Consider the following 24386-nt stretch of genomic DNA (forward strand, 5'->3'; position numbering starts at 1 on the left):
TTTTGGGCCATTCTAGCAGGCTAAATTTCAAAGCCAGCTCCAGGCAAGGATTAATCACACATACACCCAGTTATTGGTATATTACTACTGAAAGCTCAGTGAAGAACCTGAACTTAAAGACTCACCCAAAACTTGAAGGAGGAAAGTAACTATCAGATATGTCAAATGGTTTGGTCTCATTTAGATTCCTGATCTAGCCAGCTTTAGATCTCTAGGCTCAGTAACTGGGTAGGACTGAAACTGCAGGTTGAATATTCTTTGCACCTTGAGATGAGCAATACGAACACAAATAATAAAGATCCCACATGATAAGTAGTGGGAATGACTCAGCCTTGCTGTATTTCCAAATTCTCAAAGGTTGTTTATCAAGTAGGCAGGGATGTTTAATCAGACAGGTTAAGGTTGCCTCAGTAGGAGTTGGTTAAAACTGATCATTGAGCTTCTCATTCAATATGGTAAACAACACACCTAGAAAGTTATCAGTTTATCCCACAAAAATCCCATTGAGATGACAAGAGCAAAATTATTAGTAATTTGATGAAAGCACTGGAAACCCAAGAAGTTTTCCACCAGAGGACAAGAAACATTAGAAATTGTCTACAGGACATAAAACAGGTGGGACAGGACTGAAGTTGACACCACACTGAGTTGTTACTTGATCCAGGCAAACAAAGAGGTGATTGAAAGAATGAATAACAAATTTTGCAAGACAGTCTCCCAAATCTTTAAATACAGAGTCAGCAGGTTCAGGTAGCAGGAGCAGGTTATGGGTTTGTAGTGGACTCTTAGCATGGGAATTAGAGCCAGAAAGAGAAGCTGAGCTGTTCCCAGGCAACTTCAGGCACCCACAGCAGATGTGAGCCTCTGTACCTCAAAATAAGATGTTCCAAATCTTCTCACCCTACTAAAACTCTACAGACAACACTCCCATTCATGGCTAGGGGAAGAGGGATGCACCATTGCTGAGTAGCTCTTTATCAGCTACTCATGTTGACTACTCTAGATATTAATGTATAAACAATATATAAAGAGATGACTAAAAATCACCAGGCATTTAAAGAAAACAGCATGGAAGACAGAAGGCACCCTATACAAGCAAAACAAATGGTTTCCCAAGGAAGCAACATGAATGCAAGGAAGAGAAGACAATGTTGTCAAAAATCTGAGTATCTTTTGTGATATTGAAGGTAATGCTGCATATGTATAAATGCATGCTGGTAAAAATGTATAGCCAGAACCTTTTTTTTTTTTTTGAGACGGAGTCTCGTTCTTTCTCCCAGGCCAGACTGCAGTGGCGCTATCTCAGCTCACTGCAAGCCACCTCCCGGGTTCATGCCATTATCCTGCCTTAGCCTCCCGAGTAGCTGGGATTACAGGCGCCCAGCACCGCATCTGGCTAATTTTTTGTGTTTTTAGTAGAGACAGGATTTCACCGTGTTAGCCAAGATGGTCTCGATCTCCTGACCTCGTGATCCGCCCACCTTGGCCTCCCAAAGTGCTGGGATTACAGGCGTGAGCTACCGCGCCCAGCCTAGCCAGAAACTTATAAAAATTCTTAGAAAAATAAAAATATCCCTACTGTAATATAAAATTCAATGAGAGACAATTTTTCAAGTTCATACATGCAACCACCAAAGTAGTCATTTTAAAAGTCCAATTTGAGAACGTAAAGCAAAAAACAGGATGTATTTGAGAAGTGCTATTTGAGAAATACTTGAATTTCCGAAGAAAAGTGCCACCTAAGCACTGAAAAGGAATACTAAAAAAAGAAATTAGTATACATACATGCTGGTATTTCTAAATTCAAAGGGCGATTCTGAAAAATATTGAGAACTTCTGGAATGCTAAAACAAGTTCATTAAAAAGGAAAGAGAAACAAATATATGCTGAATTTGTTGTACAAAATGCTAAGAACTAGAACTCAATTAAGAAATATCAAAAAAAAAGAAATATCTATATTGTTCTAAAAAGAATACAGTGACGCTTTAATGCTTTAACAAGCCAAATTATCATTTACACGTGAAGTCAAACTAAGCATTTCTTAAGTTGCTCAAGGATTCAGAAAATATACTGGCAAAATTATAACTTTTATTAAAAATATTAATTATATACTCCAGCCAAATAAAACAATTATATGTGTATGTCCAAAAAGGAGAAAGACCTTAGCCATAAAATATGCTAGAGAAAAGCAACAGATAAAAACCTAGAACTACATCAAAACAAGGGTGACAGTATACTTCTAGAGTGTAATGCAACTGTTCAGAATAGATACTTTTAAAAACAAGAGGCACAAGGAACTTTTAAAATCATATTTTTAAAAATTTGTTACCAAAATGTAAGAATTACAGATATTATCAAAACCCAGGTCTTGGAGCACAGAAGAGGATGAATACAAATGTTTGGAAAAGCTAAAGTTGTTATTTTCTTTATGGATTATACATACTGATGAAATAGAAAGTAGAGGCTGAAACATGCTTATCAAGATTTAGGGCTATCTTTGAGGGAGGAACAGCAACTGAAAGAACAATAGGAAGTCTCCTAGGGTACTGATTACCTAGTGTGCTCACTTTCTAAAAATTCCTCATGCTATAGACTTTTGATGTGAGCAATTTTCTTTAAGTATGTTCTACTTCAATTTAAAACTTCTTAAATATGATCGCAGTGACTGGAAACAAGATTAGAAATTCTAAATTGTTGTAGATAAAAGAGAACAAACAAAATTTTGTCAACCAATCAAAAGTGGAGAAAGAATTTAAATAAACAATAGAAAGATGTAATTAGTGTATAAGTGCATTCTCACACTGCTATGAAGTAATGCCTGAGACTGGGTAATTTATGAAGGAAGAGGTTTAATTTACTCACAGTTCACATTGCTGGGGAGGCCAGCAATCAAGGCAGAAGGCAAAGGAGAAGCAGGCACCTTCTTCACAGGGTGACTGAATGGAGTGAGTGAAAGCAGGGGAAATGCCAGACACTTATAAAACCATCAGATCTTGTGAGACTCACTCACTATCATCGGAACAGCATGGGGGAACCTGCTCCCACGATCCAATCACTTCCCACCCAGTCCCTCCCACTACATGTGGGGATTATGGGGACTATAATTCAAGATGAGATTTGAGTGAGGACACAGCCAAACCTTATCATTCCACCCATGGTCCCTCCCAAATCTCATGTCCTCACATTTCAAAACACAGTCATGCCTTCCCAACAGTCCCCCAAAGTCTTAACTCATTCCAGCATGGACTCAAAAGTCCAAGTCCAAAGTCTCATCTGAGACAAGGCAAGTCCCTTCCATCTATGAGCTGGTAAAATCAAACACAAGTTCGTTCCTTCCAAGATACAATGGAGGTACAGGCATTGGGTAAATACAGCCATTCCAAGTGGAAAAAATTGCCCAAAAAAAAAGGAGGCTATAGGCCCTATGCAGATCAAAAATCCAACAGGGCAGCCATTAAATCTTAAAACTCCCAAATAATCTCCTTTGATTCCATGTCTCAAATCCAGGTCATGCTAATGCAGAAAATGGGCTCACATGGCCTTGGCAGCTCTGCCCCTGTGGCTTTGCAGGGTACAGCCCCCTTCCCAGCTTCTTTCATGGACTGGCATTGAGTGTCTGTGGCTTTTCCAGGTACACAGTGCAAGTGTCAGTGGATCTACCCTTCTGGGGTCTGGAGGATGGTGGTCCTCTTCTCACAGCTCCACGAAGCAGTGCCCCAGTGGGGACTCTGTGTGGGGGCTCTGACCCCACATTTCCCTTCCACACTGCTCTAGCAGAGGTTCTCTATGGGGGCCCCGCCCCTGCAGCACACCTCTGCCTGGACATCCAGGCGTCTCCATACAACTTCTGAAATCAAAGAGAGAGTTCCCAAACCTCAATTATTGATCTCTGTGCACCTGCAGTCCCAAAACCACTTGTAAGCCTCCAAGGCTTGGAGCTTGCACCCTCTGAAGCAATCGCCTGAGCTGTATGTTAGCCCCTTTTAGCCATGGCTAGGAAACAGGGCACCAAGTCCCGAGACAGCAAGAAGAAGCAAGTCCCTGGACCCAGCCAGTGCAAACATTTATTCCTCCTAGGCCTCTGGGCCTATGAAGTTAGGGCTGCCTTGAAGACCTCTGACATTCCCTGGAGACATTTTGGCCATTGTCTTTGTTATTAACATTTGGCTCCTTGTTACTTATGCAAATTTCTGCAGCCAGCTTGAATTCCTCCTTAGAAAATGGGTTTTTCTTTTCTATCACATTGATAGGCTGCAAATTTTCCAAACTTTTATGCTCTGTCACCTCTTGAATGCTTTGCTGCTTAGAAATTTCTTCTCCCAGATACCCAACATCATCTCTCTCAAGTTAAACGTTCCACAAATCTCTAGGGCAGAGGCAAAATGCCACTAGTCTCTTTGCTAAAGCATACCAAGAATGACCTTTACTCCAGTTCCCAACAAGTTCCTCATCTCCATCTGAGACCACCTCAGCATGGACTCCATTTTCTACATAACTATTAGCATTTTGTCACAGCCATTCAACAAGCTCTAGGAAGTTCCAAACTTTCCCACATTTTTCTGTCTTCTTCTAAGCCCTCCAAACTGTTCCAACCTCTGCCTGTTACCCAGTTCCAAAGTCGCTTCCACATTTTCAGATATCTTTATAGCAACACCCCACCACCTTGGTACCAATGTACTGTATTAGTCCATTCTCAAACTACTATGAAGAAATACCTAAGACTGGGTAATTTATTTTTAAAAAAGTCTTAATTGAGTCACATTCTGCATTGCTGGGGAGGCCTCAGGAAACTTACAATCATGGCAAAGGAGAAGCAGGCACCTTCTTCACAGGGTGTCAGAATGGAGTGACTGCAAGCAGGAGAAATGCCAGATACTCATAAAACCATTAGATATCGTGAAGGCCAGCCACGGTGGCTCAAGCCTGTAATCTCAGCACTTTGGGAGGCCAAGGCAGGTGGATCGCCTGAGGTCGGGAGTTTGAGAACAGCCTGGCCAAAATGGTGAAACCCCGTCTCTACTAAAAATACAAAACTTAGCTGGGTGTGGTGGCAGGTGCCTTTAATCCCAGCTACTCAGGAGGCTGAGCCAGGAGAATTGCTTGAACCTGGGAGGTGGAGATTGCAGTGAGCCAAGATTTCACCACTGCATTCCTGCCTGGGTGATAGAGTGAGACTCTGCCTCAAAAAAAAATCATCAGATGTCATGAAACTCACTCTCTATCACAAGAAAAGCACAGGGGAAACTGCCCCCATGATCCAATCACTTCCCACTGGGTCCCTCTGACAACATGTGGGGATTATGGGAACTACAATTCAAGATGAGATTTGGGTGGGGACACAGCCAAACTCTATCATTAGAAAGTTATAAGATTAAAAGGTAATCACAATAAATGCAAAAGGATTAATTCGACCTTTTAAAAAGTAAAAAGTCCTCTCCAATTGAGCAAAATTTAAAACCAAATGCTATGGTATTCAAGAAAAGCACTAAAACAAAAGAGGCTTAACACTTGAAAATAAAGAATAGACGAAGATATGCTAGAATATGACCCATAAAAGGCAAAATTAATATCAGACTATGTCAGAAAGCAAGAGATGGTGTTTTATCTAGGGTCTAAGTAGGAAAACAGAAATTACTGCAAGTATTTTAAATAGAGGAAATTTAATGCAGAGAACTATTTACAGATATGGAGAAACTGACTTGAAAAAAACAGTAAAGGATGAGGTGATGCTAAGCTAGAGAGACAAAAGAATAAAGTATGTCTCTGGTGTCCAGGGGTGACAGGGTCACTGGAATCACTGTAGGCCTGTAGTTGGGAGGCAGTTATAAGGATGCAACCCAGACAGAAGGATGAAAGGAAAGAGGAATAAGTACCCTGAGTTTTCCACTCCTCCCACTATTAATCCCTTTCACAAGCCCCCCCACTGACCCATCTGAAAGCCAGCTGACAAGGGAGCCCAGAATCCTGAAAAACACAACATGCTCATGTCACCCTCCCCATACTACAGTGCAGAACAGAGGTGGACAAGGAATGAATATGGAACAAACAGGCCAACAACAGACAAAGAAAATTGAAAAGGAATGCATTTAATATTGATAAATGGTATGACCACCAATATCATATAATAACCATGAATCTCTTTGCACTAAACAATATAGCTCTAAAAATTATAAGGTGAGAACCAATAATGGACAAGTGGGAAGAAACTTTGGGAGACAGAAACATTTAATACAAACTTCCAATGTAAACCCCTCTTCCATCCCCCTATGCCCATATAGAATCATAAGTCTAATGTTCATCAGTACTTTTGTGTGACTCCTGTCTTTGAGGGGAACCCCCCAAAATATTGAACTTCACTTTGGGTCAATATAGAAGAGTAGAGAGGTATTAGGTAAAGTCATGAGACCTAGAGCAGGAAGACACATAAAAGAGTGGGTCCAAAGAATTAAAAAGAATCCTGGAAAAGTTTGAGGCTTCCATAAGTCATAGAATGATATACTCAAGGCTATGTAGATTGCACAGTGTGTGTGTGTCTGCACATTTGCATGCATACATGGTTCTAAAAGCAAGGTAAAAATCAATTGAAGGATTCAGAGCAAACTCCTGACAGAGGTTAGCTTATGAAAGCAGTAGAAATGGATGTGTGACATCACTCAGTGAACAGTTTGATGATAGACATGTAATAGATATTTTAAAGAATTTAATATGAAAATTTATTAGCTAAGTATAAGGTTGTTAACTAGGTACTTGAGGGGGAACAAAGAGAATTGTAAGGTATTAGAGAGGAGCAACTTGCAGAAAACAGCTCAGAGATGGGGCCTCATGGGCCTGGGACCCAGACATTTAGGAGGAAAAGCTGGCAGATAGTGATTTTGAGGATGCCACAAAGTTTGTTTTGCACACATCAGAAAAAAAAAAAAAAAAGCAAACTAATCAACTGCTACTTCTGGAGTGGAAAAAGGAACCAGATACAAAATCCAGAGGAGTGAAAATGAAGGAGCCGGTGAAGTGAAGTCTCCCTCTATCAGCCCTGCAGGCTGCCTCCAGGACCCCAGATTGGCAGAAGCTCAACACGAAGGCAGCTAGTATAAAAGGAATGTAATTTGTAGAGTCCCAGTCTGACATCACAAAGCAAGAGTATAGACAGGTGAACGCTCACAATTAAACTTGAAAAATGTTTTCTTATTTGAATACAGTCAAACTATTATACTTTTCAATATTGTTATAGATTTCTGCTTTTATAGATGTAAGCTGTCTTATCTATAATTTACTTTTATTTTAGTTAGCCAAATTATCACAATTTTTCCAGTGGAAGTCACCTTTAATATGGTTTCTGAAAATTTTCTATACCATCTCTAAACATTTAAAAGTATTCTTACTTTTGTGGGCAAAAAATGTCCCAGGCTCACCTTGAAAACTTACTACTTCTTTCTAAGCAAACAGATAGCTTATAGTGAGAAGAGTATTAGAACCCAAACCTGGGGCTAAGCATATAAATAGCATTGTTTGTTTGCAGTACATGTGACATATACCCACCTAGTGACAAAAGATGGAAATGATATGTAATTTTTAAATTACAAGTTCAAACTGATATTTTAAATGTACTGTTAAACATTTTCCTATTGCATGCCACTTTGAATTTTTAACTCCTTACTTAACATATTCCAAATTGGTAACTAAAATCTCAATTAAAACAAATATATTTATTTCTCAAACAACAAAATGTCAAAAATTTACTAATTTAACACTTTGATATGTAAGATTTAACACTAAAGCCTTCGTGACAATTTTTAACATATTTTCCTATGTTTCATTTATTTATTTATTTATTTTTTTCTTTTTAAAATATTTCTTTTATATTTACAGACATAGTATTCTTTGTAGGGACACGGATGAAATTGGAAATTATCATTCTCAGTAAACTATCGCAAGAACAAAAAACCAAACACCGCATATTCTCACTCATAGGTGGGAATTGAACAATGAGAACACATGGACACAGGAAGGGGAACATCACACTTCAGGGACTGTTTTAAAACAAACTTATTTTGCATTATTTGTAAAAATTTGTCTTCCATTGAACTTATTAAAAAAAACAAATGTATACTTTAATCTAACAACTTAAGTTTATTTTAACCACAACTGTTGGTCTTCTAATGATTGATAGTTTTGACTTTGGAAAATATTCACTCACCGTTTGTTTATTTAATAAATATTTATTGAGCTATTAGTGATACAGCAATAAATAAAACAAAAATCCCTGTCTTCCAGAAAGTTGCATTCTGTTTTGCAGACAAACAACAACAACAAACTAAAAGTAAAATAAATAGTATGTCAGATGACAATAAGTGATATTGAGGAAATATTAAGACCACTAATAAGATGTTAGGGGAGGGATAACTAACAATTTTGATGGGGTGACTAGGGAAGATATCAAGGACAAGGTGAGAGGGAATAAGAATAAGATGAAGACACTATTCCAAAGAATAACCACAGAATGAGAGCATTCCAGGCAAAGGTGACAAGAAAGACTTAGGCAAAGCCTGACCGAATAAGAGAAGGTTAAGTTGCTTTTCCCAATTCAAAACCATCATTTCTTCAATTCCTTTTTTTTTTTCTTAAATTGTTAGCTTTGGGAAAGTTTTGCATGTAAAACATACACTGAATACATACACACATACACTCACACAAAATTTGTTTAATTTTACATCTTATTATAAGAGTAAGTACACTTTCGCCATTTTGTCTCTTCTGCCAACATAGAAGTTATTTTAGTTTTCTTTTTAAATATAATGTTATTATTATAGAAACAAAATTAATGACTAAAACATAGTTTGAATTATAATTGCATTTTAATGTAACTGTTAGGAATTTATCTTTAATAATGATTATAACTTTCATTTTCAAAAGACACATCTTAATTCAAACAGATTTTAAAATAAGTTGATTGTGTTCACACTTTTTGCCAATGTAAGTTTAACATTTTCAATTAAATATTTTAATTGGTTGCTCATAAGGTAGCTTTTCAAAAGACACATTTTCAAGAACTTGCGACCTCCAAACACCATCTTAAAATTCAATTAGTGTATAATACATTTGAATAAATTATAGTTTTCAATACAGCTCTTTTGGAAGGCTGAATAAGATAAACAATTAAAATACTGTTACTCTATATTGCCAATGTGAATACAAACTTTATTTTTTTATTATTATGAAATATTTCAGTGTCTTAAAGAATATAGCTAATGTAGAGCTACTGGGTATAAAGATAATTTTTAAAGTACTCATTAACCTTTCAGAAGGCAAATAGAACATCAGCATTACTGTTGAAGCCTTCATTCGTTGCACCTCCTTTCCTCTGTATACCAGGCAACTTCCACCTTCCTAAAGGTAATTAGTCTTCTAAAACTTGTGTTCATTTTCTTGCTTACTGTCATAGTGTATGAATCCCTAGACAATCTATTATTTATATATTAAATGCCATTGAGTTTCATTTAAGTGGTATTATGTTGTATGGTTTTACTGTAACTTATTTTATTTAACACTATGTTCATGAGATTTATCTATGTTGAAATATACAAAGCTATAGTAAACTCTTTTTCACTGCTAAACAGGATTCTATTGTATTAATATGCCACAATTCGTTTATGGATTTTTGTTTATTTTTAAAATTTTACTATCAGAAATACTGCTACTATGAAGACTCCTGAACACATCTCAGTGCATTAGGAATGTCCTTAGGGATGGGTCGTAAAGTATATGCATCTTCATTTTTAAAAAATAATAACAAATTAGTTTATAATATTGTTGCATGAACTTATACTTTCAACAGCAATGTATATAATTATGGTTGCTTGATTTTTTCATAATATTTTGACAAAATGATCGATTTTGCCCAAATTTTTAACACAGTGAAGCAACATTTTTAAAGTAATGAAAGAAAAATCTGTCAACCCAGAACTCTATCACCAATAAAGATATATTCCAAAAATTGAAGGCAAATTTTTTAAAAATATCAACCTAGAATTTTATAGCCAATAAAAATATCTTTCAAACACTGAATGCAGAATCAGGACTTTGTCAGTTTTGCAAAAGATAAAAGAATTCATCACTGAAAGACTCTCTCTACAGAATATGCAAAAGGAAGTACTTCAAGAAGGGGGAAAATAATGGACTCAATCTCTTGCTATCTTGCCCTTCCACCTTCTGCCATGTGAGAACACAGCAACAAGGCCCTCACCAGGTCAGATGGACTGATGTTGGACTTGCCAGCCTCCAGACTAAGTTTCTGTTTATTATAAACTGCCCAGTCTTGGGTATTTTGTTAGAGCAGCACAAAATGGATTAAGACAAATATCTTAACTTTGTGGGTAAGAGAGACCATTACCTAACTCAGGAGAGTATATTGAAAATCAGAAGGAATTGAATAATAATTTTTATTATAAACCTCTCTGTATGGTTTATTACTTGGACCACTCATTTTTTAATTAAATATTTTCTAGAGAAAATAAAACAGGCCAGGCGTGGTGGCTCACATCTGTAATCCCAGCACTTTGGGAGGCCGAGGTGAGTGGATCACTTGAGTTCAGGAGTTGGAGATCAGCCTGGGCAACATAGTGAAACTTTGTCTCTACAAAAAATACAAAAATTAGCCAGGCATGGTGGCACGCACTTGTAGTTTCAGCTACTCAGGAGGCTGAGGTGGGAGGATCACCTAAGCCTGGGAGGCAGAGGCTGCAGTGAGCCATGATTGTGCCACTGCACTCGAGTCTGGGTGGCAGAGTGAGACACTGTCTCAAAAATAAAAAGAAGAAAAACAATAAAGTTTCTTTCATGACTAGTCTCTGTGATCAGAGAAGAAAAAAGTATAGTTAATTCAAAAACTTTTTCAAATAATGAGAGTCATTAAACTTCCTAATTTGTGTCTTCAGAAAAACAAATTCCAGTTCATATTAAAAATTAAGTTTGCATTTCAAACAGAGGGCCATGGGAAAAATTAAAATATAATCTGTGGAAAACTAAGACAGCATTTGTAAAAGTCCTGCTTTGCCAATCATCCGCAAAAATTAATTTCCATGATTCTTATTTCTTTCCGATTTATTCTCAACTCAAGAACATTTTTTCATTTTCATTGCATTTTTTCATTGTTCATTATATAGCAAAAAATCCAGTTGTTGACAAACTGGATATTGGTTCTTCTCATTATGGCACAGGATTAAACCTGCATATGGTTTAATTTATTTAATTTATTATCCAAGACAAGACTTTCTGATTGTAAAAAGGAACCCTATTAATAATAGTCTTCCCTTTTCCTTAGTCTGGTTTTCCACTAGTGTTTCCTTAGACCTCAGGTTCTAAGAATTCCAAATTATTCACAGTCTTTAATATATGCCATGCTGCTCATACCTTCAAGGCTTCGCACATTCAAAGACTTCTGGATAGAATGCCACTGAGTACTTCAGAAACTCTTCTTGGGCTTTTCAAACCCACCTTAGGGGATTAGGCATCTCTTAGGAGAATCCAATGCTAATGCCCTTCACATCTTGACCATTCTCTTCATTTATGAAGGATTCAGCCACCAACCACATGTATGGTGCTCTACGCTGCAGAGCTACTCAAGATAAACATGACCTTTATGCTCTGGGAGCTTAACATCTGTGAAAACCTTGAAAATGCTTCTATTGTAATTATTTCACTGTATTACAACTACCTGTCCCATCCCCTTACAGAACTGCTAGCCCCTTGAAGACAGGCATTTTAGCTGACCTCTGTATCTGACAGTGTCCTGACTCTGTTCTGGAGAATTAGCCCTCCATCATTGCACAGTCTTAGTAGGTGTATAAATTAACTATCGCTGCATAACAAACCATACTAAAACCTTCATTTAGTTTCCAAACTAAAAACATTCATTCAGCTCATGGATCTTCAGTTGGACTGGGAAGTTTTGCTGCTGTGGACTGGCCTAGTTGATCTTGGGGCTTATATACACACCTGTGGTCACCTGGAGGGTTGACTGGAGGCTGGCTCATTGTAGTGGTTTAAAAATGTCTGAAAATTTTTTCACATTCCTCCCTTCAGAAAGTAGAGCCTATGGTGAGGGAAATTTTTAAAAAGAGAGACAAAAAGTAGAGCCTAATTTCCCTGCCCTTGATTGCAAGCCAAACTTGGTGACTCATTTCTAATAAATAAAACATGGCAGGCTTGGCGCAGTGGCTCATACCTGTAATTCCAGCACTTTGAGAGGCCAAGGTGAATGGATCACTTGAGGTCAGGAGTTCAAAACCAACCTGGCCAAATGGAGAAACCCTGTCGCTACTAAAAATACAATAATTAGCCAGGTGCGGGGTTGCATGCTTGTAGTCTCAGCTACTTTGGAGGCTAAGGCAGGAGAATCACTTGAATCCAGGAGGCAGAGGTTGCAGTGAGCTGAGATTGCACTACTGCACTCCAGCCTGGGTGACAGAACAAGACTCTGTCTCAAAAAAAAAAAACAAAGAACATGGCAGAGAGGCATTTCCATTTTCCACTTGCTCTCTTAAATTGCTTGCTTTGTGGGAGTTAGCATCATGCTTATATTTAAGCAGCCTGTAGAGAGAGGCCCTCAGGGAGAATAACTGAGGCCTCCAGCCAACTACCAACTTGCCAGTCACATGAACAAATCACCTTGAAAGTGAATCCTACCTCAGATTATTACAGCCTGGCCAACATCTTCTCTGAAACCTCATAAGAGGCCCCAAGTCAGAACCTCTCAGCTAAAATTGCAATGGATTTCTGATCTTCAAAAACTGTGTGAGATAAGAAATGTTTTTTATTATTTTAAGTTACTACATTTTTTGCAGTAATCTGACATGCAAAATGAATGATGGGTACACTGCCTATGATAACCTCAGCTGGAATAACTCATCACTGCTCTACATGGACTCTAATCTTCCATCATGCTAGTCCAGATCTGTTCTCAGGGCTTTACAAGTGTTTTGGTCAGGGCTCTCCAGAGAAACAAACGCAATAGGATATGCATGTGCTAGGGTTTGGATGTTTCCCCTAAAAACCATGTATTGGAAACTGAATCCTCAATGCAACAGTGTTGGGAGATGGGGCCTAATGAGAGGTGATTAGGCCATGAGGGTAAAGTACATCAATCTATGATGTTATTGCCAGAATGAATTTCCCATAACAGGAGAATGGACCTCTTTACTCTGTCTTTCATCCCCTTTCCCCTTTTGCCATGGAATGACACAGCAAGAAGGCACTCACCAGATGCCAGCCCCTCAATATTGGACATCACAGCTTCCATAACTGTGAGTCAATAAATTTCTATTCATTATAAATTACCGAGTCTTACCTATTCTGTGATAGCAGAACAAAAGGGACTAAGACAGTGTGCTTATGTGTTTGTGTGTGTATTCAGAGAGAGAGAGAAAGAAGGGGAGAGATTTATCATAGAAACAGGCTCATGTGATTAGAGAGGCTGAGAAGTTCCCACAATCTTTTCTGGAAACCCAGGAAAACTGGTGATGTAATTCATTCCACATCTCAATGTCCAAGAACCAGGGGAGTCAAAGATATAACTTCCAGTCTAAGGCCAAAGGCCTGAGAACAGACATGCACGGGCAGTGGGGGCAATATGAGCCCCAAAGTCTGAAGGCCTGAGAATCATGTGTTTCAGTCTCCAAGGGCAGGAGAAGATGGATATCCTAGCTCAAAAAAAGGAAGTGAATTCACCCTTCCTCTGCCTTATTCTATTGGGGCCCTCAATGGATTGGATGATGTCTGATCACATTGGTAAGGCCTGATCTTCTTCACTCAGTCAACAGATTCAAATACTGATCTCCTTCAAAACACCCACAGAGACACATCCAGAAATAATGTTTTACCAGCTATTTGGGCATCCTTTAGCCCAGTGAAGTTGAAATACAAAATTAACCATCACAACAAGGTTTAGTGAAAGCATATGATTACAGGGCAGGCACCCTGAGGCCCATGCTCAGAAATGGCATGTCGACTATACCATTGGCTAAAGTGAGCACCAGGCCAGCCCAAGTTCAAGGATGGGGAGATAAATACTCCCCTTGAGGGAAAAAGCTTCAAAGTCACATGACAAGGAGCAAGGATCACAAGAGGAAAATATCTGAGGTCACTTTTGTAATCCATCTACCACAATTGAGTTTGTCAATCAAGGTGTTTCCTTTCCTTTGTCCCAAGGGTGGGTTTTCCATCCAAGCAAGGGCAGTCAAGTGCTCTCTACCTCAGGAGTCTTGGATGGAGGACCTCAAGGGGGAAAATGAATGGTTTTATCCTGATGATTAGTGGTCTGAAGAGCTGGGGCATTCGTTCTTGCTGCTACATTTCTGTAGCTGCCCTACTTTGTGTTCTGTATGGTTCTTTAGCTAGTCCTTTCTGTAAACTGCCATATGCTTTCCAACAAACACCACTCTTTTCTAGTCAAGTTAGCCAGAGTCCGTTTCTGTGGCTTGCCACCAAAGAAGCCTACATTCCCAGTCACCATCCCTGTGCCTGAGACCTTGGCAGCAGGGAGCATGTGTCTGCATGGTTTCCTTAGGAAGTGCTTCTAATAAGCACCAGTGTCCTTTACAAGAGGTACAAGCCAGAAAATGCCATAAATAAAGCACTGAGAAATCTCTCAGAACATGACTGGCATTTTAAAAATAGCTTTTAAAATTCTTTAAACTTCCTTAAGGACAAACATAATACAAATGCAAAGCAATAGCAATGAATGCGACAACAACTACCCTGAAATGTTATTTTCTGCAAAGGCTGAATTGTCTAGCAGCATTTCCATGTGGCAGTGCTGCTGTCAGCCATGGTTATCGTATTCCAGAGGAGGCCAAAGATTTTGACAATTGTACCAAATATTCATATTTAGGCTATGAAGGCAACTGTCTCCTGCCTCCTGCTTTCCACTGACATATGGCAGCTTCAGGCCACTGTTCTATTTGCTTGCCTATAGCAATTGAGTTTTACAATCTCTCCAGGAATGAAATACTTAATAAACTCTGCTTTCCACTGGTCATATTCCCTTACTATACTACATGGTCATGTTTTCCACTGCACCAATTGGGGATGACAGAAGGTATCAATTCCCTTTTCGGGTATTTAAACTTTGAGCAGTCATCTGTATTCAGAAAGAGTGCCCATGAACTTCTGAGAGCTTTGGCTTACGCAGACCTGAGAGTGTGAATGATGCACAATCAGATCCTCGCAAATATATTTCCCAGTCTACGATCAGCAGCTTCTAAAATAAACTCATCGGTGTGTCTTTCAGCTGGAGTTCCAGCAGTTGTTAATCAGGGATGGGCTTTGGCGTCTGACAGTAGAGACAGTGTGCCCTAGTGATTAAGGGCACAGCCTTTTAGCCCAAAAACCATGAGTTCCTGTCTTGGCTCTACTTCTTACTATCTGAGCAATCTTGGACACACTACTTAACCTTTCTCTGGGCCTCAGTTGCCTCATGCGGAAAACTGTGTCAAAAATAGAAGCTGCCTCATCACGTTCTTCTGATAATTAATATAACAATATATGTAATCCACTTAGCACAGAGCTTGGAACATAGGAAGCACTCAAATGGAATTGCGACTGCTTTTATTATTATAATTACTATTACTGCTACTGCTACTAATAATTTAACATGCCAGTAGCTTCCAGACTGGAACAGCAAGACAAGGTACATTTAACTCACCGAGCCTCAGCAGCAGACTAGTGCTAGTCCACCCGGAATTCGCATCAGTCCCCAAGGGCAGCCACCTGAGAAGGTAGGGCTGGAGCTCAGAGTCTGAGGTCAACACCAGACACTGTCAGCATTTCACCTCCACACTCTATCCAGGTTGGACCAAGAGTGTCAGAAGCAGAGTCAGAGCTCAGAAGAAAGGTGAGAACTCATCTAACTTTCAGAGCTGGGCTTCAATGTCAGCAGAGAACTGAAGCAGATGCCTGGACTTTGGCTGCAGACTGTTGTCCACTGAACACCCAGAGCTCTGTTCATGCTGTGCTGGCTTGGGCAGTGGAAACTCTCCAGACCCATTCCACCAGCAGAAAGGAGAAGCTTCTGCAGTGCTGCCAAGACTGGCTCTCCATCAGACTGAAGGCAGTGCCTTAATGTGAGCTGGTCCTTGTATGTAGGGCTAATACCATCTCACTGTCTGAGCTGAAGGAAGAAATACACTTGACAAGGAAAGGCAAAAACATAGAGCCCACAGTGATAGCACATCTGACACAATCACTGAGAGTTGCTCCAGGAGACAGCAGGGCTGATTAGCTGAAACAGGAGGCAGTAACTGGCATGTCAGATACCTAAGGCTTCAGGGCTAATCTGTCCCCTCTCCAGAAAACGCCAGCGCTGTTGCAGGCTGCCAGCTGCAGAGACACTCCCAACAGATCCTCTAGGACCTTGCTGCTCACAGTGATTCACAGAGGGTGCCAGAATCTGCATATTTAACAAGGTGCCATGGGGTTCAAATGCACACTTCAGTTTAAGAAGTTCTGTTAGGATGCCCTTTCCATTGATGGAATTTAACCAATTCACCAGCCCTGGTTTGAAAATAGACTGAAGTTGAGGAATGCTGAAGGCAGGAAGCATATCCCTCATTTCAGAAAGAAGGACAGAGTCTATTAGTGATGTTTTTTGGTTCATGAGAGCGTTACGAAGTAGCCAATATTAAGACCGTCCCAGCCAAGCAGAGATGAGGGGTTAGAATGAGTGGAAACCTGTGAAGAAATCTGAAAAGAAGCAGAAATTTGGAGCATGAGCATGGAAAGACACTCCACTTGACCTTGACTCTCACAACCTATTTTGTCATTATTTCCTTCATTGTTTGCTCATCTTTATTGTTAGTTTCGCTGCATCATTTGTGGTTTGGAGAACATCAGACTCACTCAGCTGTGCTAAATACCAAGGAAAGGTGACTTTATCTAGGTCGGAATTGTAGGTGGCAGCTGCTGGAGTCCCCTGGGAACGAAGAGCAGGTGGCCAGAGCAGGTACAGAATGAAGAAACAAGGGGAGAAAAGTGAAGATCTGGAGAAGCACTCAGGACAATCTCTCCCTAACCTGTAGATTTTCTTTCTTAAAAACTATGGCTGGCCGGGCGCGGTGGCTCACGACTGTAATCCCAGCATTTTGGGAGGCTGAGACGGGCGGATCACGAGGTCAGGAGATCAAGACCGTCCTGGCTAACACGGTGAAACCCCGTCTCTACCAAAAATACAAAAAATTAGCCGGGCGTGGTGGGCGGGCGCCTGTAGTCCCAGCTACTCGGGAGGCTGAGGCAGGAGAATGGCGTGAACCCGGGAGGTGGAGCTTGCAGTGAGCCGAGATCGTGCCACTGTACTCCAGCCTGGGCGACAGAGAGAGACTCCGTCTCAAAAAAAAGAAAAAACTGTGGCTGAGCCTTTGTGTGGGCATGAATTTCATGAAGGTGGATGTTCACTCTGTGGTTCCTAAAAGATTGGTGTCTGCGGATTCATCTCATAACTCTCTGAAAGGGATGAGCCTTCTCCCCTTCTTGCCTCATCCCCCAAATATAAAGACTCACGTAACCTCAAAGCTTGGCATGCAATTTCAAGAGTTTATGGAGCCCCTGTGATTTCATGGTCCTCAGGTTAAGAATTCACACTTGGTACCTTTCATATACTTTTATTTCTTCATTGGAACTATAGCTTTAAACCTTGACGCTATCATTGTTTACCAGCTTGCTTTCCATTGGCTGAGAACAATGAAAACAAACTCACCTTTCAGGCAATAAGTGTTGGGAGCTTTAGTCCTCACTCTGGATGTGTGCTCCCCTGGTGATTCTAAAGTCTAGCCCTGGTAGAGAACCACTGTTTCCAGGTGCCTTTGCCCTGAGCTGTATCTGGGCTAAGCAATTGGCACCACCTTACCTTCCCCTGTTCATGTCTCTCAAAGCCTCCTCTGCATGAGAAGCCGGTGCGCCCAAGCCTGGGAAATGTGAGACGGTGAAGAAGCAGCTCTTCTATTCATTTATTTTTCACTCAGGCACAATCTTACTTAAGTCCTAATCATGAAACCTATAAAAATACTAATAAAAGCCGAGTTTACCCAACACCTGTCAGTAAGTTATGAATCCTTGCCTCTGCCCCTCCCCACCATGTACAAAGGTCACTCACAGCAGGATGGGGAAAGCCTCTGACCTCTCCCACAACACCTTTCCGTGCTTGTGCTTGTGAAGCCGCAGGTGAGTCACTTGGTGTTTAGTAATCAGATGCCCACCCATAAGTCCACTTCGGATCTTTATGCGTACATCACTTCCACAGGCATTTTAAGAGGAAATGGGTTTTTGTAGTCGACACTTGAAGTAAGTTACTTCTTTGAAAATCACTGAGCAATATATTTATTGGATATTGGATATTGATGGATATTGGATATTGGCAACAAAGGTGATACATCATTTAATTGGCAGTCTTAAAGCTCAACTTGGAAAACAATTCATTACTTCTCACGGCTTCTTTACCAAAAATTCTCCTAGCTTTTTTCAAGGACAGAATGAATGCTTTTTTCAAGGACAGAATGAATGCTTGCCACATCTTGGTGGGTGGTTAATATCTGGCTTCTCTTCTAGAATGTTCAAATCAGCCACTGCTTGGGTACACAACCTATCAGGATATGATGCTTTGGAAAAAAAAATAGTGTCTCAGCAATGAGGTTTTCCTTCAATAAAATGTTAGTTCTTACGCTACAACCCACTGTGTCCAATTGTAAAGAACTTCTGGTTCAGACTCAAAGTTATGATAATCAATTAATCTTCTTGATTAACAATAATTTAAATGCCTCTTTTACCCCAGCCTAGATTCAATGACTAAATGAGAAGGATTATTTCTATCTTGCTAGTAAGAGCAAAGGAATATTGAGCCTAAGACAACTGATATGTCTTCACTGTTTCGCTAAGTAATCCATAATCCTGTGGCTTGAGGCAAGAAATCAAGGTTTTTTCTTTAACTTTTAAGTTTAGGGGGTACATGTGCTGTTTGGATATGGATCTTGTACCTCAGCACTTGGTGGACTACATCTGTTAAAGACAGGGCTTGGACATAAAGTTGCCTAAGGTCCTAGTAGATCACAGGCTAGTGGGGAAAATAAGGCATTACAATGATATGGTATTAAAATGATAAATCTACTTGTAACTTCTAAATTTTAGCTTCCCCATTTCCTCTGAACTGTTCGACTTTACAAGTGAACAGTATCAGACTCAACAGATACATGTTGTTATACAGGTAAATTTGTGTCATGGGGGTTTGTTGTACAGATAGCTTTGTCACCTAGGTATTAAGCCTAGTACTCATTAGTTGTTTTTTTCCTGATCCTCTCCCTCCTGCCACCTGATCCTCCAACCTTCGATAGGCCCCAGTGTGTGTTGTTCTCCTCCAAGTGTCCATGTATTCTCATTTAGCTCCCACTTATAAGGAACAATACACAGTAATTGGTTTTCTGTTCCTGCCTTAGTTTGCTAAGGATAGTGGCCTCTAGCTCCATCCATGTTCCTGCAAACGACATGATCTTGTTCTTTTTTATGGCTACATAGTAGTCCATGATGCATGTGTACCACATTTTCTTTATCCAGAGAACCATTAACGGGCATGTAGATTGATTCCATGTCTTTGCTATTGTGAGTAGTGCTGCAATGAACATACATGTGCATGTGTCTTTATAATAGAATAATTTAAATTCCTTTGGGTATATACCCAGTAATGGGATTGCTGGGTCAAATGGCATTTCTGTTTTTAGGTCTTTGAATAGCCACACTGTCTTCCACAATGGTTGAACTAATTTATGCTACCACCAACCGTGTGTAAGTGTTCCGTTTTCTATGCAACGTCACCAGAACCTATTACATTTTGACTTTTTAATAATAGCCATTCTAACTTGTGTGAGATAGTATCTCATCATGGTTTTCATTGCATTTCTCTAATGATCAGTGATTTTGAGCTTTTTTTATATGCTTGTTGGCCGCATGTATGTGTTCTTTTGAAAAATTGTCTCTTCATGTCCTTTGTCCACTTTTTAAATAGTGTTATTTGTTTCAGACTTGTAAATTTGTTTATGTTCCATATAGATACTGGATATTAGACCTTTGTCAGATGCATAGTTTGCAAAAATTTCCTCCTACTATGTAGGTTGTCTGTTCACTCTGTTGATAGTTTTCTTTGCCATGAAGAAGCTCTTTAGTTTAATTAGATCCCATTTGTCAATTTGCTTTTGTTGAAATTGCTTTTGAAACCACGGCTTTAAGTCAAAATCTCAAATGTCTTTGAAAAGCAGTGTCCCAAGATGTTCAGTTTTATGAGAGAAGTGAGACACCTGGTTTTGAGTGAATGCTTGGTTGATTACCTGGTATCCTTATTACATATCTTTATGGAAAATAGCCTAGCTGAGAACATCCTTAAAATGCACACAAACCCAGTAACTCAAAATCCTGACATTTTTCACAGGATGCAAATGATATCTGAAGCCCCCTTTACATGTTGTGATTACAAAATATGCTTTTAATGCGAGCTAATGAAATACATTTCTTCTCTCTGTCTCAATGAGAATATCTTTTCTTATGCAGAGGAAGAAGGAAGACAGTCAGAAATGACATGATTACCAGCTACAGTTACATGAAATATACATACACGGACATACACGTTTTTACTTAATAATTTATGACCAGCCCGACTTTGAGGAAACTGAGGCCTAAAGAATTCAAGTGGCTTGTCCCAGGTCACACCATCAGGAAGTGGTAGAGCCATGACTCCAAATCAGACCTGTCAGACTCAAAGTCCACCTCAGCCACCATCACCCTGTCAACCACAACAAAGGCCTGGATGTATTGAGCACTTTCTGTCAACCAGACATCTTCTATGTAATATTTCATTTACCATAACAAGCCCACAATAAAGACGTCATCAACATCTGAAGCCTAGAGAGTTAGTCCCTTCCTCAATTTTATGCAGCAAGTGCTAAAAATAAGGCTTGCTCCCAGGAACCAAAGCCCCTGATCTTTTTACTGTCCCTGGGCCTTGGCACGCAGCAGAGACCTACCTGCCTTCCACATACCTCTAAACCTCACACAACACACCGTGCTCAACAGCATGCAGTTCTGTAGCTGATGCTAAAGGCTAACAGTGCCTCCAGCCTGGCAAGGAACAGAGGAAGCTGGAAGGTTCTCTGTCGAGCCTGATACTGTTCATTTGTAAAGCCAAACAGTTACAAGGACACAGGAAAGTTAAAATTTATAAGATAGAAGTGGGTTTATCATTTTAATACTATATCATTTTAACACCTTATTTCCCCATTAGCCTGTGCTCTACTAGAACCTTTGGAAGCTTTATGTCCAAGCCCTGTCTTCTAACAGATGTAGTCCCCCAAGTGCTGAGTTACAAGATCCATATCCAAAAAGCAACAGGTTTCCTCTACACTAGCAATCACCAATCCAAAAATGTCAAGGAGAAAAAAAAATCCCGTTCACCTAAAATACTGGGGAAAACGCTTATTATAAAATAAATCCAACCAGAAATGTGCAAGGCTTATATGAAGAAAAATGTAAAATGTCACTGAAGAACACACAAATAAATTCCTGGATGAGAAAACTCATTTAAAAATGCTCATTCTCTGCAATTTAATGAATAAATTCAGTATTTTCCCAATGCTATTTCAATCTACCAGAATTTTTATAAAAATCAAGCAAGTGAGTCCTAGCTTATTTTCTGAGTGACAAAATATTTTAAAATAGCCAAAATAAAAAGTTTAAAGAAAAGAATTCTGGTAATCCTTGCCCTACTAGTTATCAAAACATACTACAAAAAAAAACCCTCATGAACAAAAAATGTTGGTTTGGTGCAGAAATAGACGGTAAATCAGTTCAAGAGAAAATAAACACAGACTGATGGATTTATATCAATTAATTATGTAATAAAAATGAATATTCTATTCAGTGGATAAAAAGATTATTCAATAAATTATTTTAGAGGAATTTACTATCTTTGTGGTGGAAAATGACTAAACATTTTTCTTTTTTTTTCTTTTTCTTTTCTTTTTTTTTTTTTTTTTTTTTGAGACAGAGTTTCACTTTTGTTGCCCAGGCTGGAGTGCAGTGGCGTGATCTCAGCTCACTGCAACCTCTGCCTCCTGGGTTCAAGCGATTCTCTTGCCTCAGACTCCCGAGTAGCTGGGATTACAGGTGCCTGCCACCACACACAGCTAAATTTTGTACTTTTTTTTTTAGTAGAGACGGGGTTTCACCATATTGGCCAAGCTGGTCTCAAAATCCTGACCTCAGGTGATCTGCCCGTCTCGGCCTCCCAAAGTGCTGAGATTACAGATGTGAGCCACTGTGCCCAGCCACTAAATATTTTTCTTGACAAAACACTCAGCTTATGGTTAAAAAAAAAAATCAAAAAGTACTAGAAGAAAATATAGGTAAAGTCTTTATAATCCTTGAGGAGAGAAGACCTTCTTATGATTTTTTAAAATGATGCCATAATGGAAATGATTGATAAACATGACTATATTAAATGAATGTATATTTAATTCAACTTAAATTAAAAGCACTGCAAGATAAAAGGCTGAAGGATGAGCATGCATGGACACATGGTGGGGAACAAAACACACTTGGGCTTGTTGGAAAGGGAGGTTGGAGGAGTGAGAGCATCAGGAAGAATAGCTAATGGATGTTGGGCTTCACTCCTAGGTGATGGGATGGTCTATGCAGCAAAGCACCATGGCACCCGTTTACCTATGTAACAAACCTGCACATCATGCACATGTACCCCTGAATTTAAAACAAAAGTTGGAAATAAAAAAGAACAAAAATGTACAAGATGAGAGGAAATATTTTTAGTATATAACACCAAGTTTTAATACCCAGAATACATTTAAAAATGTATAAATAAATGAGAAAAAGGAAAAATAACATAATGGAAAAAAGAACAAGAAAGATAAATTGCCATTTCATAGAAGAAACATGCCATTATGAATGTATTCTCAACTTCAATAATATTCTCTCATATTCTTAAAAAAGTAAATTTAGGCCGGGGGCGGTGGCTCATGCCTGTAATCCTAGCACTTTGGGAAGCTGAGGCAGGTGGATTGCTTGAGGTCAGGAGTTCGAGACCAGCCTACCAACATAGTGAAACCCCATGTCTACTACAAATACAAAAATTAGCTGGGCATGGTGGCAGGCGCCTGTAATCCCAGCTACTTGGGAGGCTGAGGTAGGAGAATTGCTTGAACCCGGGAGGCAGAGGTTGTAGTGAGCCAAGACTGTGTCATTGCACTGTAGCCTGGGAGACAGAGTGAGACTCCATCTCAAAAACAAACAACAACAACAACAAAAAACAAAAACAAAAAAGGAAATTTAAACCACAATGAAATATCATTTTTTTATCCATTTAGTTGGCAAAAATCTCAGATGAGTTATATCCAATGCTGGCAATTAAAAAACAATCTCACTCACGGTACTTGAGAATAAAATCTTTGGGAGGGCAAATATACCATTAGGTTCCTATGCTAGGGGAAATAGACAGATGCAAGGGTGTTCAGCATTATTATTATTAATAACCCTAAATCTAAAGTAAATAAATGCCTATTAGTGAGGCTAAGATTTTTTTTCTTTTTTTTTTTTTGAGATGATGTCTCAGTGTCACCCAGGCTGGAGTGCAGTGGCATGAACTCAGCTCACCGCAACGTCTGCCTCCCAGGTTCAAGCAATCCTCCTGCCTCCCTCCCGAGTAGCTGAGATTACAGGTGCCCGCCACAGTGCCCAACTAATTTTTGTATTTTTAGTAGAGATGGAGTTTCATCATGTTGGTCAGGCTGGTCTCAAACTCCTGACCTTAAGTGATCCAACCACCTCTGCCTCCCAAAGTGTAGGGATTACAAGTGTGAGCCACCGCACCAGCCAAGTCTAAGATTATATAAAGAATGGTGCAGTCACACAATGAAATCCTATGTTACTCATGAAAACTATGAAGCAGACCACAGAGTTTGAAATGAAGAAAAGCAAGGTGCAGATCCCTCAAGAAAGGTGTGATTTTCAGTGTGTGTGCATGTGCAGGTAAGGCAAATATATACAATTATATAAGACAGGTTTTATGTCACATAAAAAATACGTATGTTCCTAAACGCACATGTGTTTGCAATTGCATATACAAAGCTGGGAGCAGTGAATATTGCTTCAGACCAAGGGAGAAGGGTGCTGGTGGGTGGAAGGGTCTGCACAGGACCAAAAGATTAGCATGGGTCTCACTCACACTCACATGCTCTTTGCCATGAGTCTATTGGAAAACACAGTGTCTTAATTCTCTGGACTTCAGTTCAAAATGTGATTTTTTTAAAGCTGTTATAATTTCCACCATTTTCATAATCATTTTATTATTT

The 24386-nt window shown here is 39.4% G+C and overlaps 1 long non-coding RNA gene across 1 annotated transcript in view; it reads left to right on the top strand.

Moving 5' to 3' along the window:
- Nucleotides 1-24033, top strand: part of LOC129050218 (uncharacterized) — a 34164-nt gene extending 10131 nt beyond the window's left edge. Inside the window, exons 2-3 of the long non-coding RNA XR_008513816.1 lie at nt 9300-9390; nt 23636-24033. This is a non-coding gene — a long non-coding RNA (uncharacterized LOC129050218). The remainder of the gene's footprint in view (nt 1-9299; nt 9391-23635) is intronic.
- Nucleotides 24034-24386: the final 353 nt, after the last annotated feature.

The sequence above is a fragment of the Pongo abelii genome, chromosome 16 (genome assembly GCF_028885655.2).
Source record: "Pongo abelii isolate AG06213 chromosome 16, NHGRI_mPonAbe1-v2.0_pri, whole genome shotgun sequence".
Lineage (NCBI taxonomy): Eukaryota > Metazoa > Chordata > Mammalia > Primates > Hominidae > Pongo > Pongo abelii.